The sequence below is a fragment of the Epargyreus clarus genome, unplaced genomic scaffold (genome assembly GCF_041222505.1).
Source record: "Epargyreus clarus isolate Ecla_fem2 unplaced genomic scaffold, WU_Ecla_fem_2.2 ptg000034l, whole genome shotgun sequence".
Taxonomy (NCBI): domain Eukaryota; kingdom Metazoa; phylum Arthropoda; class Insecta; order Lepidoptera; family Hesperiidae; genus Epargyreus; species Epargyreus clarus.
In genome coordinates this window covers 5,839,541-5,855,605 of record NW_027332239.1, presented here as the reverse complement: position 1 = coordinate 5,855,605, position 16,065 = coordinate 5,839,541, and the positions used below count along the sequence as shown (strand labels likewise).

At 35.5% G+C, this 16,065-nt stretch overlaps 12 non-coding genes across 12 annotated transcripts; all 12 read left to right on the top strand.

Moving 5' to 3' along the window:
* Positions 1 to 1,778: 1,778 nt before the first annotated feature.
* On the top strand, positions 1,779 to 1,851 carry TRNAT-UGU (transfer RNA threonine (anticodon UGU)). Its single transcript has one exon. It is a non-coding gene; the product is annotated as a tRNA-Thr (tRNA).
* A 1,664-nt stretch (positions 1,852 to 3,515) lies between these two features.
* Positions 3,516 to 3,588, top strand: TRNAT-UGU (transfer RNA threonine (anticodon UGU)). Its single transcript has one exon. It is a non-coding gene; the product is annotated as a tRNA-Thr (tRNA).
* Positions 3,589 to 5,658: 2,070 nt separating this feature from the next.
* On the top strand, positions 5,659 to 5,731 carry TRNAT-UGU (transfer RNA threonine (anticodon UGU)). The gene has a single exon. It is a non-coding gene; the product is annotated as a tRNA-Thr (tRNA).
* An 801-nt stretch (positions 5,732 to 6,532) lies between these two features.
* Positions 6,533 to 6,605, top strand: TRNAT-UGU (transfer RNA threonine (anticodon UGU)). Its single transcript has one exon. It is a non-coding gene; the product is annotated as a tRNA-Thr (tRNA).
* Positions 6,606 to 7,384: 779 nt separating this feature from the next.
* Positions 7,385 to 7,457, top strand: TRNAT-UGU (transfer RNA threonine (anticodon UGU)). Its single transcript has one exon. It is a non-coding gene; the product is annotated as a tRNA-Thr (tRNA).
* Positions 7,458 to 8,368: 911 nt separating this feature from the next.
* Positions 8,369 to 8,441, top strand: TRNAT-UGU (transfer RNA threonine (anticodon UGU)). Its single transcript has one exon. It is a non-coding gene; the product is annotated as a tRNA-Thr (tRNA).
* Positions 8,442 to 9,338: 897 nt separating this feature from the next.
* Positions 9,339 to 9,411, top strand: TRNAT-UGU (transfer RNA threonine (anticodon UGU)). Its single transcript has one exon. It is a non-coding gene; the product is annotated as a tRNA-Thr (tRNA).
* A 384-nt stretch (positions 9,412 to 9,795) lies between these two features.
* TRNAT-UGU (transfer RNA threonine (anticodon UGU)) lies at positions 9,796 to 9,868 on the top strand. The gene has a single exon. It is a non-coding gene; the product is annotated as a tRNA-Thr (tRNA).
* A 786-nt stretch (positions 9,869 to 10,654) lies between these two features.
* TRNAT-UGU (transfer RNA threonine (anticodon UGU)) lies at positions 10,655 to 10,727 on the top strand. Its single transcript has one exon. It is a non-coding gene; the product is annotated as a tRNA-Thr (tRNA).
* Positions 10,728 to 11,501: 774 nt separating this feature from the next.
* Positions 11,502 to 11,574, top strand: TRNAT-UGU (transfer RNA threonine (anticodon UGU)). Its single transcript has one exon. It is a non-coding gene; the product is annotated as a tRNA-Thr (tRNA).
* A 1,195-nt stretch (positions 11,575 to 12,769) lies between these two features.
* On the top strand, positions 12,770 to 12,842 carry TRNAT-UGU (transfer RNA threonine (anticodon UGU)). The gene has a single exon. It is a non-coding gene; the product is annotated as a tRNA-Thr (tRNA).
* Positions 12,843 to 15,594: 2,752 nt separating this feature from the next.
* Positions 15,595 to 15,667, top strand: TRNAT-UGU (transfer RNA threonine (anticodon UGU)). Its single transcript has one exon. It is a non-coding gene; the product is annotated as a tRNA-Thr (tRNA).
* The last annotated feature ends 398 nt before the right edge of the window (positions 15,668 to 16,065 follow it).

Below are 16,065 nucleotides of genomic sequence, written 5' to 3'. Positions count from 1 at the left end.
TGTTGCGACGCGACTTGTTTTTATATTCAGAGCGGACTAGAGTTTGGCGCGGGCTCTAACTTGGTTAAAATACACTTAGTGTCTCGTACATCGAAATATGTATATTCCATCACATTTCTAATGTAGGTGGAAGGTACGGGTGGCTGACCCAATCTAGATAATTTAAATCACCCATAAAACCTACAACTACTATCAAGTGATAATTGAGACCGATTTATTAATGAAGACCGATATATCTGAAAAGTCGAAGCGTATTTAATTCTATAAGATAAGATTCTGAGCTATAAGCAACAAAATTTGCGAGATCATTTGCGCTATCACTCTAGAATCGCTTATATAAAGGAAAAAAGTATTATGACGTCGATAAAAACCACAGTTAGCGCAAGAGAGTATTCAACAACATATTGGTTTTTCTGAATTATCCCACAATCCACACATCAATCGTGGCGACCCTAGTATGACACCCAGCAGTAGTCCACGCCAATTAAAGTCGGACATGTGGCCTTAAAATGAGCGTGAAAAATCAAGAGTAACGAGAGCATTACCAATACTTACAGTAAATTATCGGTCTGCGATAGGGACGATATGACATGGAATTTCGGATCTGGATATAGATACCTACGGATTCGGATACGGTTACCGATATGTAATTATTAGTTTCGGATAATTTCGGTTACAGATAGCTACTGCTTCGGATATGGTTATAGATATGTAATTGTTTGTTTTGGGTAATTCCGAAATTAACCGTAACCGTTTATCGATATTGGATATTTAAGGAATTGTAAAAGAGAAGAAAACTTTTGTAAAGTAACTGAACAAAAAAGTAGCTTGGTTGAGCGAAAACATATTAATGAAAGCGTGTCATTTAGACTCCGTCTTAGACTTGACCCTTATCGGTAAATATTTGATTTTTTTACATCGGATTCTGAGTTTCGGATATTATTTCGGATACCCGAGGGTTTCGGTTATGGTTACTGCGCTCCAGGACATCCCTGGCCTGACTGACGGTAATGATGGCTCATTCCCAAACCAGATCGATTCCGGCTAGCAATTTTGAAGCTGTTACGTAATTTTGCACCAGTTTCATGAAAGGAGAACGGCACTTTCGAAATACTGTAATATAATCTAAATTGAGATAAGCTTATCAAATTATGGTAATGTAACTCATTTTTATGAGTTTTAGTACCTATAGAGAAAATCAAGAATACCACTACTGCGTCAAAAATAAAAAGCAGTCAAAATACTCTGTCTATTATGTAGATACCTAGTTAAAGCTGTAATAGGTTTTCTAAAATGCAAAATTTTACGCAGTTTTGTGCAATCAGTTTTGTGCTTTTATAGATCGGTGTGGATTCTGGCTGACATACATATTTGTCATAAACTATGATCGACGTTAGTAGGCAACACAGTTCTATATAGAACCCCTATATAGGATTTGGATGATTTTCTATATACGGAGTTGATTACAAATGTCCATGGGCAGCAGTGACCACTGGCCATAAGATGGATAACATGATCGTTAGCTACTTCCATATTATAAAAAAAATACTAACAAAATGAACTACATGACTTAAAACAAAGGCAAAAGCGCGAACAAATCTTGCTTTATTCTTAAGTAAATACTACGTTAAAATTGATTCAGCAGTTCAAAACTATTGTGCGTACAGATAATACGAGTAGACCAATTATATTATTACAGGTGCAAAGTATATTATTAGTTTATTATTCATTTGAGTTCAAATTTTACATCAGAATTAATGTTCAACGATTTCAACCAAGCCTCCATAGCTCAGGGGTTAGAGCACTGGTCTTGTAAACCAGGGGTCGAGAGTTCAAATCTCTCTGGAGGCAATAGTTTCTTCTTTTTTGAAAAAATGTCCAGTACCTACCTTTTTATATAATATAGGAGTAGCAGACGAGCATGCAGTCCACTTGATGATAAGTGACTACTGCCTCCCATGGACGTCTGTAGTTAACCCCAGATAGGATTAGTATTCCATCTGAGGTCGTCCACACATACGTCACTACCGCTGGGGACTAAGCTGAAACGCCTCGGAAAAGCATGTACAAATATTATAAGGAAAGTATAATTCTGAAGGTGAGGAACAGTGGAAACGGAATAGTCTATTTCCCCTTAAACACTGTTTACCTTGCTTTGTTTTAGTCTAGCCTGACACCAGTTACGCCTATTTCAATACCTGTATTTGTTTTGAAGGTGATGTGATTACGTAAAGACAAGGCATTCTTTGTCTTCAGAGTAGTAATATTTCTGAAGCCGACTCCTATAATATTTAGGTTGGATTACAGGTTGAACTTTATTTTCAAGTGCCAATTTTGAACATAATAAAACTAAATTTTGAAGGTGGTAGAACCCTTTGTGGTTCGACTCCGGCAGCACCACCACCACACCAATTTCTGCTTAATAACAGCAGTGTTAGGCGCTGCTGTGTTCCGTTTTGAAGGGTGTGGTAAGGGAGACATACTCTTTCGAGGCGTTCCAGCTTAGTCCTCAGGGATAGCGGCGCATCTTTGGCCGATCTCCGCTAGGAAAATCTAATCCTATCTAGGGTTGATTACAAATGTCCATGGGCGGCAGTAGCCATTTACCATCGGATGGAGTGCCTGCTCGTCTGCTACTCCTATATTATAAAAAAAAACTATTCTTAGAGTTTATTTCAAATTACTTTAGAGAGCCACTGCTTGAAAATTAATGAATCAAATGATATTTATAAGAAATACAAAAAACGCAACAATCAATAACAGTAAGTTCATAAGAACAAAACGAATGGCCTATTTTGAAATAACGGTATTTTGAATCACGGAGATAAAGAGATTGTTTGATATTCATCTCGATCGGGTTTGGCAATTGACCCTCTTCCGTCATGTCGCCGATTATGGTCCCGACCAGACCACAAACATAAATTATTGCTTCATGCCGGTAAAGCACCCATTCTCTTGATTATATGATATACGAGATTACAAGTGCCTGTTTCTTAGTTATTAAGAAATTAACTCAAGATTTTTGTAGGGAAAAATAGCCTATGTTAATAGGGTCATTCCCGTAAAATGTGGAAAAAAATACGTGCTGCACGGCTGTTTTAACTATACAAAATAAAAAATGAACAAAACAAAATTCCAACTGAAGTTGGAACATTTCATGTTTGCCTTTAAACACAAGACATCAGCTTCACACTATTAGGTATATAGCAAAAATATGTGTGTCAGTGATAATGGAAGCGAAGAACTATATCATAGATATTACTAGAGATACAGTAATACACAAACATAAAGTCATGACTCCATACTACTCATTTAGTTTGTACGAAGAATAAACCTAGAATTCCTTACACTGTAATCTGGTGGATTGCGCTAACGGGTCATAAATATTCCACAGCAATTTTATCAAAACTAATGAAGGAATAAATAAAACTTATTGTTACAGCTGCAGATCACAGATAGGCCAGGCCACGTTAAACTCTATCAAATATACTTAGTAGTATGATGATGAGACATCAGCCTCCATAGCTCAGGGGTTAGAGCACTGGTCTTGTAAACCAGGGGTCGAGAGTTCAAATCTCTCTGGAGGCAAGAACACAATTATTTTTAGATAAACGTCAATTAATAAATTTAATGATTATATTTCTTCAAGCAGTTACTTAAAAAGATTTAGATGTAAATAAAATGAAATTTATGCAACTTATCATGTACGAGTAGGTCTTTGATTTGGTCATTTTTACTATATTTTTTATTGAAAATTTAGATACTCGAACAATGAACCGAATAACCCGACAACCAAGCGAACAATGACGAGTACTTCAACGCCGGGCACGAATACAGACGCATATTCCTTTTAATCGCTTTAAAATACCGAAAGAGCGCCGATAACGGACGGGACGGGACGGGACGGGACGGGACGAACAGTAGTGATGGCAAGTACCGAGTATACCCGAGTAAACTATTTACATACTCGTATTTGCACCTGTTCGTCTATACTCGGCAAATATCTAAATGTTGCAATTATAATTACTATTTTCCATTTTAATATCTGTGGCTCTAACTGCTTGCTGCTGCTTTTATACATTTATGGATTTCGTAATGACTGTCATAAAATTTTATTATAATTAACAATAAAGCTATTAAAGATAGATAGACTTGCCAACAATTCTTAATTAAATAGTTTTTTTTTTAATTTAAAATTGAATATTGTCTGTTCCTTAATGGCGTATCAAAGTAAAGACTAAAAAGTCTTCAAGCTTGTCCGTCCATATAACTTTATACACTCACACAATTGCTAACCCTTCGGAACTAAAAACAGTAATTTACATGTTCATATAAAAGAAATATCTGTGTACGTAATGTGTTATTAAATATAAAAGGTCGTCAGAACAAAACAGTCTGTGAAATGTATATAAATCACCGAAAGAAAAGGTTGCCAGTCTCATCACCATCGCTGAAATACCTAAATCGGCGAATATTAAGTCTATGAGACATTTGTCATTTTGAAGAATCAAATCAACTTCTTAGACTGGGGGTCTCCATTCAGCTTTCCTCCTCCTCGCCCCGGGCATCCCATGACCTTAGTCCGCCACTGACTGTCAGCTATAAGTAAGTTCGGTTTAAACCAAAATGTCCAACTGAGAGACTAAGATTGACATTTTAATTCATCCACTGCACAATTGAGCAGCTGTAAACGCAGTTAAATAAGACTGCCAATCTTTAAGGCAGTGCTTTTCAACACTTTTGTCATGATACGACCCCCTAACGATATTTTTAATAACGTTTGGTAATAACGGTGTAAATAACATGTGATAATATCCCAGGAGCCCCTACTCTCCAGTGTTTAAAACGTTCATTTATTTTCGTAAATATCGGTTCAATAAAAAAGAACACTTCCAAATGTCCTTTAATTAACATTTTTTCGTTAAACATTTTTTCATGCTTTCTATGTTTTTCTTACTAAAACTTGCGGACGCTTTACCCCATTACAAAAACTTTGTAATTCTGTAGGGGTTCGCGAACCACAGGTTGGAAACCACTGCTTTACGGTTAACATAATTGCTTCTCTCGACTTCTGAAGTAGCAGTTAATTTAAAACGTAATTGACATCAATATCATTATACAGAAATATCATAATTTTTACTGCGCGAACAGTTAAAGTTACCTTATTTAGCGCATTCATTTCAGCGTGCTTATAAACTGATATTAAACCACTTTTATATTAAGTTGTTTGTTTGTAAAATAAATTGGTTATTCATAAATGATTTACATTTCAAATGAGGGAACTTAATTGACTTGGTAGTTATTAAAAGACTATTCGGGTTATGTACTCGGGTAACTATTAAAAATATCCTGTGCTTGTAAATAGGAATTAAATACGTGTTGATTATGTATATAAATTAAATTAAATTATCTGGCGGTACATATAAGCTTGCTACATGGTAAAGATCAATTTTGGAAATGGACGCATATATTTTGAGAGGATAACTCTGATTATGATTCATAAATGTATTAGTGACGTGTTCATGTTAATAATAAATTATTAACTCAAATAACAGGTAATAACTTATGATGCTTCAAACTTGTATGCGCAGATGGTAAGGCACAGAATGAAGTAGGTTATTCATGAATCACAATGGATATTAGCTAGATTATATACAAGCCTCCATAGCTCAGGGGTTAGAGCACTGGTCTTGTAAACCAGGGGTCGAGAGTTCAAATCTCTCTGGAGGCAGGAATATCTTTTTGGATAATGTTGAATAAAGATAACAATAAAATTATTAGTAGGTACCTAGCGTCTTGCGTCTTCCCCGGGAATATGAATTGGAATAACTAAGAGGTTGGTTATTGATCAACGCCCGACATTAATAATCAACCTATCTAATTTTTACCTGCCAAAAATCAAAAATTGTCAATTTCTAGTATACAATCATATGCTACGAGACTGCCACAGTGTTGCCAAAATATCTCTTACTAAAACCAAAGACATTTAATACTCACAAAAAGAGCTCTTCACGGAATAAAACAATTAAAATAAACAAATTAAAGACTGTCATAGATTTAAATTTACAATAATTATCCAAATATCATGCACTACCAGGACCGTTGACCATTTATCCATATGGGCTATTGCCACAGATCCATACATTAGACTCTTCTTCATTAGAACGACACAAGACGACACGGTACCGTCACCGACAGCACGACACCTGGGAATTTGTAGAGAACTACTAGAAATTAATTCCCAAAATGGTTTACGCAGGCTGTAGCGAAAAAAAGTAAAGGAAATAAAATTGTAGGTAAACTTAAATCAGTTAATTCTAGTAATTTTTGAGTATCATGTTCATAATATTACGGACATATTCATGTTAATAATAAATTATTAACCCAAGTGACAGGTAATAACTTATGATGCTTCAAACTTGTATGCGCATCTGCGCATACAAGTTTGAAGCATCATAAGTCCATCTGGTACAACACAGAAAGACGAAGGCTACTCATGAAACACAATCGATATTAGCTGGATTATATGCAAGCCTCCATAGCTCAGGGGTTAGAGCACTGGTCTTGTAAACCAGGGGTCGAGAGATCAAATCTCTCTGGAGGCAAGGACATCTTTTTTGGATAATGTTGAAATAAAGAAAACAACAAAATTGTTAGTACGTAGTACGTCGTATCTAGTTAATATCCCAGATTGTTGCGTAATCCCCGTAAGGATAAATTGGAATAATTAATGGGACTGCCCAACGCCCGTTATTGATAATTAATCTATCCAATTTTTGCCTGCAAAAGATCAGAATTTATCAATTTCTATTATAATGATACGCTACAATGTTGTGATGTGCTATAGCATACCGAATAAATCCTTAAGGAAAAACAACTGACCATATTCACCAAAAGGAGCTTTTTCAAGGTTTGAAATAAATTATAAAGTCTGTTCTAAATTAAAATTTACAATAATCATCCAAAAATCGTGCACTACAAGGACCGTCGACCATTTATCCGCGCGGGATATTGCCACAGATCCATACATTAGGCTCTTCTTCATTAAGACGACACGACACGACATGACACTGATACCGACAGTACGACACCTAGAAATTTTGTACAGTACTTCTGAAAAATCATATCCAAAGGCGTGAATAGCACTCGGTGCACATGAAAATGTTAAGTACATTTTAATAATCCAATTCATTCTAATAATTACTATATTATTTTACTATACTATTATATTATGTTAATGTATTATGGTCACTTTAATAATAATTATTAACTCAATTGACAGGTAATAACATATGAACCTCCAAAGTTGTATGCGCAGATGGTACACCTAGAAATATGTAGGTTATTTATGAATCACAATGGATATTAGCTGGATTGTATACAAGCCTCCATAGCTCAGGGGTTAGAGCACTGGTCTTGTAAACCAGGGGTCGAGAGTTCAAATCTCTCTGGAGGCAAGGGCATCTTTTTGGATAATGTTTAATTTAAGATAACAAATAAAATTGCCTGTAGTGTTTTATCTAGTTAATGTCCCCGTTTATTGCGTCATCCCTACGAAAATAAATTGGAATAACTAGTGGGATTGTCCAACGCCTGTTATTAATAACCAATCTATCCAATTTTATACCTCCAAGAGATCGAAATTTGACATTTTTAATATGTGTGATACGCTACGATTCTGAATGCATCTGTAGATTAATTTGATATTAAAATCTCTATGTGGTACTAGTGTGTGCATCAGAACGTAATGAGTAAATGTGTGAACGGTATGATGAACGGAGAAATTATGGAATGAAAGGAGCTGAAAGACGACTTGTACCCGTGCTATAGTTAAGGTGTTATTTGTGAATTCTCTATAAAAATAGCGAAAGTAGTAAAATATAGGTTTGATATATTTTGGGAGACCTTTTAATTATAATTCCCACATCTATATGAATTTAAAATTACAAAAAGCATCCAAAAATCGTATACTACAAGGTACATTGACTATTTTTCCGCGTGAGCCATTGCCACAGTTCCATACATTAGGCTCTTCTTAGACAGAACAACTTCTAGGAATTTTCTTCAGGATTTCTGAAAATTCGTTTAAAAAGAAGTGAATAGGGTACTGTTGCATATACCTACAGGGAAAGCAAAAAGAAATGTTAGTAATTGTACTAAATCAAAGCTATTTCAATCAGTTCATAAATTGTACCATATTTTGTCCATAAATATATTATTGACATATTGATATTATTATTAATATTATTATTAACTCAAGTGACAGGTAATAACTTACGAGGCACGAAACTTGTATGCGCAGATGGTTCGCCACAGAATGAAGTAGGATTTCACAAATCACAATGGATATTAGCTGGATTATATACAAGTGTCCATAGCTCAAGAGTTAGAGCACTGGTCTTGTAAACCAGGGGTCGAGAGTTCAAATCTCTCTGGAGGCAAGGACATCTTTTTGGATAATGTTGAATTAAAGATAACAAATAAAATTACCAGAAGTTACTTACCTACTTAATATTCCAGATTGTTGCGTCATCCCCAGAAGGATAAATTGGAATAACTAAGAGATTATCAATTTATCCATTTTTTGCCTGCCAAAAATCAAAAATTGACAATATCTAGTATACAATTACACGATACTGTAATATGCCTAAGCGTTGCCAAAATTTCACTATCTATGACCACCGACATTGAATACTCACGAAGCTCTAGAGCTCTTCCGGGGATTAAAATAAACAAATTAAAGACTGAACTCTTGAATTTACAATAATCATCAAAAAATCAGGCACTACAAGACCCATCGACCATTTATCCGTGTGGGCTATTGCCACAGATCCATACATTAAGCTCTTCGTCATTGAGACGACACGACACAGCACCGACACCGACAGTACAACATCTAGTAACTTTGTACAAGACTTCTGAAAAATCTTTCGAAAAGGAGTGAACGGTACTGATGCATATACAAAGAAAGCAAATGAAATTGTTAGTAATTGTACTTAATCAAATCTAATTATGAATCAGACTATAGTAACTTTTTACAAGACTTCTGAACATTCGTTTGAAAAGGAGTGATCGGTACTGGTGCATATACAAGGAAAACAAATGAAATTGTTAGTAATTGTACTAAATCAAATCTATTCAAAGCAGTTTTATTTTAGAAATTGTACCATATTTTGTCCATAAATATATTTTTGACATATTGATATTAATAATGAAATATTAACTCAAGTGACAGTTAATTACATACGTGGGTACAGAGTTGTAGTCGCAGATGGTACGCCACACAAGTAAGTAGGTTATTCATGAAACTCAATCGATATTAGCTGGATTATATATAAGCCTCCATAGCTCAGGGGTTAGAGCACTGGTCTTGTAAACCAGGGGTCGAGAGTTCAAATCTCTCTTGGGGCAAGGAAATCTTTTTGGATAATGTTGAATTATACATGACATTACAATTACCAGTAATGCCTTATCTAGTTAATATTCCAGATTGTTGCGTCATCCTTTGAATAATCAATTGGAATAACTAATGGGATTGGCCAATGCCTGTTATTAATAATCAATCTATCCATTTTTTCCCAGCAAAGGATCGAAATTTGACAATTTCTAGTATATATTATTTTACGCTACGATACTGTAATATGCTATAGCGTAGACCAAAACTCACTAAAGAAAACTAGTTGTTAATAATGAATTATTAACTCAAGTGACAGTTAATTACATACGTGGGTACAGAGTTGTATGCGCAGATGGTATCCCATGAAACTCAATCGATATTAGCTGGATTGTATACAAGCCTCCATAGCTCAGGGGTTAGAGCACTGGTCTTGTAAACCAGGGGTCGAGAGTTCAAATCTCTCTGGAGGCAAGAACATGTTTTTGGATAATCTTTAAGTGATAACAATAAAATTGTTAGTACCTAGTGTCATATCTAGTTAAAGTCCCCGATTGTTGCATCATCATTACAAAGATAAATTAGAATAACTAATAGGATTGGCCAACGATCGTTATTAATAATAAATCTGTCTAAATTTTGCCTGCAAAAGATCGAAATTTAATAATTTTATTATGTATGATAGCATACTGTAATATGCTATAGTATAGAGCAAAAAAACTACAGACATTCAGTACTTACACAAAAAGAAGTCTTTCGTGTAAAAAAAATTCAGACTCCATTCTAGATTTAAACTTACAACAATCATCCAAAAATCGTGCACTACAAGGTACGGTGACCATTTATCCACGTGGGCTATTGCCACAGATTACACATTAGGCTCTTCTTCATTGAGGCGACACGACACGACACGGCAAGACACTGACAGTACAATATCTAGTAATTTTATACAGGACTTCTGAAAATTCGTTCGAAAGGAGTGAATAAGTGAAAGGTACTGTTGCATATACCTACAAGGAAACCATAAAAAATTGTTAGTAATAGTACTTAATCCAATCTATTTAAAGCAGTTTTATTTTAGAAATTGTATCTTATTTTGTCCATAAATATATTTTTTACATAAAGTTGTTAATAATTAATTATTAACTCAAGTGACAGTTATTACATACATGGGTACAGAGTTGTATGCGCAGATGGTATGCCACTGAGTTAAATTGGTTATTCACAAATCACAATGGATATTAGCTGGATTATATACAAGCCTCCATAGCTCAGGGGTTAGAGCACTGGTCTTGTAAACCAGGGGTCGAGAGTTCAAATCTCTCTGGAGGCAAGGAAAACTTTTTGGATAATGGTGAATTAAAGGTAACAAATAAAGTTACCAGAAGTATCTTACTTAATATTCCAGATTGTTGCGTCATCCCCAGGAGGATAAATTGGAATAACTAAGAGATTATTGTTCAACGCCCTATGTTAATAATCAATCTCTCCATGTTTTGCCTGCCAAAAATAAAAAAAATTGACAATATCTAGTTTACAATTATACGATACTGTAATATGCCTAAACTTTGCCAAAATTTCACTAACTAAAACCACCAACATTTAATACTCACGAAGTTCTAGAGCTCTTTCGGGGATTCAAATAATCAAATTACAGGCTGCACTCTTGAATTTACAATAATCATCAAAAAACTCATGCACTACAAGGACCGTCGACCATTTATCGGTGTGGGCTATTGCCACAGATCGATACATTAAGCTCTTCTTCATTGCGACGACACGACACAGCACCGACACCGACAGTACAACATCTAGTAATTTTGTACAGGACTTCTGAAAAGGAGTGAATAGGTACTGGTGCATATACAAGGAAAGCAACTGAAATTGTTAGTAATTGTACTAAATCAAATATATTTAAATCAGTTAATAAATTGTACCATATTTTGACCATAAATATATTTTTGACATATTGATATTAATAATTAATTATTAACCCATATGACATGTAATAACTTATGAAGCTCCAAACTTGTATGCGCAGATGGTACGCCCAGAATGAAGTCGATTATTCAAGAGACACAATGGATATTAGCTGGATTGTATATAAGCCTCCATAGCTCAGGGGTTAGAGCACTGGTCTTGTAAACCAGGGGTCGAGAGTTCAAATCTCTCTGGAGGCAAGGTCATCTTTTTGGATAATGTTGAATTATACATAACATTACAATTACTAGTAGTGCCTTGTGTAGTTATAATTCCAGATTGTTGCGTCATCCCTAGAATAATCAATGGAAATAATTAGTGGGATTGACCGACGCCCGTTATTGATAATTAATTTATCCCATTTTTGGTTACCAAGGATCGAAATTTGACAATTTCTAGAATACGATATTGTGATATGCATGCATAATATAGCCTAGCGAAAAAAATCACTAACGATAAACAACAAACATTTAATAATTGTAAAAAGAGACTATTGTAGATTTAAACTTATAACTATTATCCAGAAACCGTGCTCTACAAGGTACGATAACCATTTACCCACGTGGGCTATTGCCATAGATCCATACATTAGGCTCTTCTTCATTGAGACGACACGATACAGCACCGACACCGATAGTACAACATCTAGTAATTTTGTACAGGACTTCTGAAAATTCGTTTGAAAAGGAATGAATAGATACTGGTGCATGCACAAGGAAAGTAAATGAAATTATCAGTAATTGTACTAAATCAAGTCTATTTAAATCAGTTAATTTTAGAAATCATACCATTAGTTTATGCATAAATATATTTTTGACATATTGATATTAATAATGAATTATTAACCTAAGTGACAGGTAATAATTTATGAAGCTCCAAACTTGTATGCGCAGTTGGTTCGCCACAGAATGAAGTAGGTTACTCAAGAAACACAATCATAGCTCAGGGGTTAGAGCACTGGTCTTGTAAACCAGGGGTCGAGAGTTCAAATCTCTCTGGGGGCAAGGGCATCTTTTTGGATAATGTTGAATTATACATAACATTATAATTACCAGTAATGCCTTATCTAGTTATTATACCAGATTGTTGCCTCATCCTTTGAATAACTAATGGGATTGGCCAATGCCTGTTATTAATAATCAATCTATCCATTTTTTCCCAGCAAAGGATCGAAATTTGGCAATTTCTAGTGTATATTATTATACGCTACGATAGTGTGAATGCTATAGCGTAGACCAAAAGTAACTAAAGAAAACTAGTTGTTAATAATGAATTTTTAACTCAAGTGACAGTTAATTATATATGTGGGTACAGAGTTGTATGCGCAGATGGTATGCCACTGAGTTAATTTGATTATTCATGAAATACAATGGATATTAGCTGGACTGTATACAAGCCTCCATAGCTCAGGGGTTAGAGCACTGGTCTTGTAAACCAGGGGTCGAGAGTTCAAATCTCTCTGGAGGCAAGGACATCTTTTTGGATAATGTTGAATTATAGATAAAATGAAATTGTTAGTATCTAGTTAAACGTATTATCTAATTAATGTTCTTGATTGTTGCGTCATCCCTAGGAGGATAAATTAGAATAAATAATGGGATTGGTCAAATCCCGTTATTATCTATCCAGCGTCTTCGTGTCATACCAGCATGATTATATGTATATTGTGTGTTGTCTACACATATAGTTTTCAATGTGTGAGGATATTAAGTAGTTAAGAGATACTTCATCCATCACCTAAGAAATAAATCAAAATAAATTATTATTTGTTATTCCCTCAATAATAGATTAAAAAAAATCTGCCATGTCAGTGTCGATCAAAAATGACAAAATACCTGCCGGTGTCGTGCTGTCGGTGCCGGTGTCGTGTCGTCCGTATAAAGAAGAGCTGAGTTAGCGAGTCCATAACGAATGCATGTTAACCAACGATACGTGACCGTCTTGTATATCAAGTACGCACATCTGTGCACTGGATCCGTATTGCGTAAACGCATAATAACTGTCGTTTAGCCGTGATTTTAAATGCAGAGGTTTTAAATTCGACCTCCTATACCAAGAGTCTGGGGATTGAATCTCGGACTCTTGTGATTATTTAAAATTAGGCACAGCGATTAGATTAGGTGGTTAAAGGTAAAAATAAAGGTATAAGTAAATAAGGTAAAAATTCTATGAAATTATAAAGAAAATCACCACTTCCTTATGAAGTAGTGGTAAAAAATGCCTATATGCCTACATATAAATTGAAATGATTTTGATTTTGATTGATTTTGATTTGAATTGATTGAAGGTGGTAGAACCCTTTGTGGTTCGACTCCGGCGGCACCACCGCCACACCTATTTCTACCTATTAACAGCAGTGTTAGGCGCTGCTGTGTTCCGGTTTGAAGGGTGTGGTGAGGGAGACAGACTTTTCTGAGGCGTTCCAGCTTTGTCCTCAGGGGTATCTGTGGCCGAATGCTCGTCTGCTACTTCTATATTATAAAAAAAAATTCACCACTTCCTCATGAAGTCATGTGGTGAAAGATGCCTATATTCCTGTGTTCCATAAATATTATAAATAATAAAATTTTGAAATGAGTGTAATCGTCACCAATTGTACTTGCCCTGACCTTCGTTCAAATCATCACCAACCCATTGCTGTCCCATTGCTGGACACGGGTTTCCTCTCAGATTGAGAAGGATTAGACCACCGCGCTGGCCAAGTGCAAATTGGTAGACTTCACATAAACTTTTGAAAACTTTTTATTTCTTTTAAGATTTCTCAGGTACGCAGGTTTCCTCACGATTTTTTCCTTCACCATTTAAGAAAGTGATAATTAATTTCTAATACGCACATAACTTTGGAAAATCAGAGGTGCCTGGGATTTTAACCTCGGATCCCTCGATCAACAGGCCGAGTTTCTTAACAACTAGGCTATCACGGCCTTGTCCCTGTAGTTCCGGGACTAGAATAGGGCTACGGTATCTCCTGCCTGTCGTAAGAGGCGACTAAAAGGGGGCTTCCGGGGTTGCGGGCGGCAGGAGTGGGAGCTCGAACCGCCCGGCCAGCGGCCCCGGAAAGGACGACGGTATGTGTGGTCGCATACCGTCGTATACACCAGATGGTGTGGCGAGCGTCAAGCTCATCTGGGCGGAGCCCGACGGGGCAACGCGCTAAGAGGACTCCGGTTGCGTTCCTTTGGAGATCCCGGAGCCCTCAACGCAGCGCAGAGGACGGCCACCGGGGGGGTTTTAGTGCGGTAAAAATCCCACATAACTCGGCGTCGCTTCCACGTTGTCGGGTACCTTTTGAAGGTTTCCCCCTCGACAAAAAAAAAAAAAGGCTATCACGGCCTACCTTTGTTCAAATACCATGACCTAAATCCTTATGTGCAAGACTTGCTCATCAGTGGGACCGTAATCCATCGATGATGATAACGATGACGATGATTGTGATTAATTTACTTACTTATCCTTTCACCAAGCCTCCGCTGCCATTCCGTCTGTCACGGAACTCTCTCTTGAACCGTAATAGACACTTGAATTTATTTCACAGTAGATGTGTATCAGTATGACCGCTGTAACAAATACAATAAAAGTTAAATATAAATTAAATGAGGTCTCCAAGCAAAAAACTGTTATTTTTCGCCTTTTCGGTTTGTCAACTGAACGGTAATAGGTATACACACTATTATAACTGTCGATAACAAATGTTAGATAATATATACAAATATTTACTATTATATATAAGATAATATATATAATTATATAAGATAATATATACAATTATTTATTTCATATGTACAAATACTTTATCCGGAACTCTCCATGTGCGAGTTCGACTCGCACTTGGCTGATTTTTGTACAATATAGAAGTAGCACACGCGTGTAGTCCACATAATGGTAAGCCAAGAACATCTCTAATCAACCAACCTACGTGACGTCATCCGCTTATGCTTTGCTAACCAACTGAGGACCAAGATCTTCTTTTTTTCTCCTTAAAAGAGCCTTTAAACCAAAAAATATCATAACGCTATATTACAAGGCATAACCACTGTTTTTCAATTAATATATGTGTATTTAAAAATCATAAAAAAAACTCATTGAATAAACAATAAGTTGAAATTTGCATTCCAATGCCATATTTCAATATTATTTTAGCTAAAGTGAGTATGTAAGAAATGTATTACAGTAGTATTATACAATCGAAACAATTCAACTATTTGGACGTTTCACAACAAGCCTCCATAGCTCAGGGGTTAGAGCACTGGTCTTGTAAACCAGGGGTCGAGAGTTCAAATCTCTCTGGGGGCATAAATTATTAATCATTTTATTTTATGCTATTATTTGATTTTGTTATTGTTCTTAATTATTTATTTATTAATAAATCTTTCCATGTAATTTATTAAAATAATATCATATTTTAATAATTTTCATAATCTTAATAATTACATCAAAAATTACAATAATTAAGTTAATTTTAATAAATAACAAAAAATATGTTTTTATCTTTTTTTTCATATTTAAACCTACTTTTCGAAATAATTATTTAAATTTATCTTTTTGCATTATTTACATCGTTATCAAAACGTGTGATAAAAAGTAGAGTTCACAACCGAGTAAGCCCCATTTAGTTAGGCAATGCCTTTCAACATCGCCTGTGCTCTGAGCAACGCTACGGGACCGACATCGCACAGGTTAACCTCCCCTAC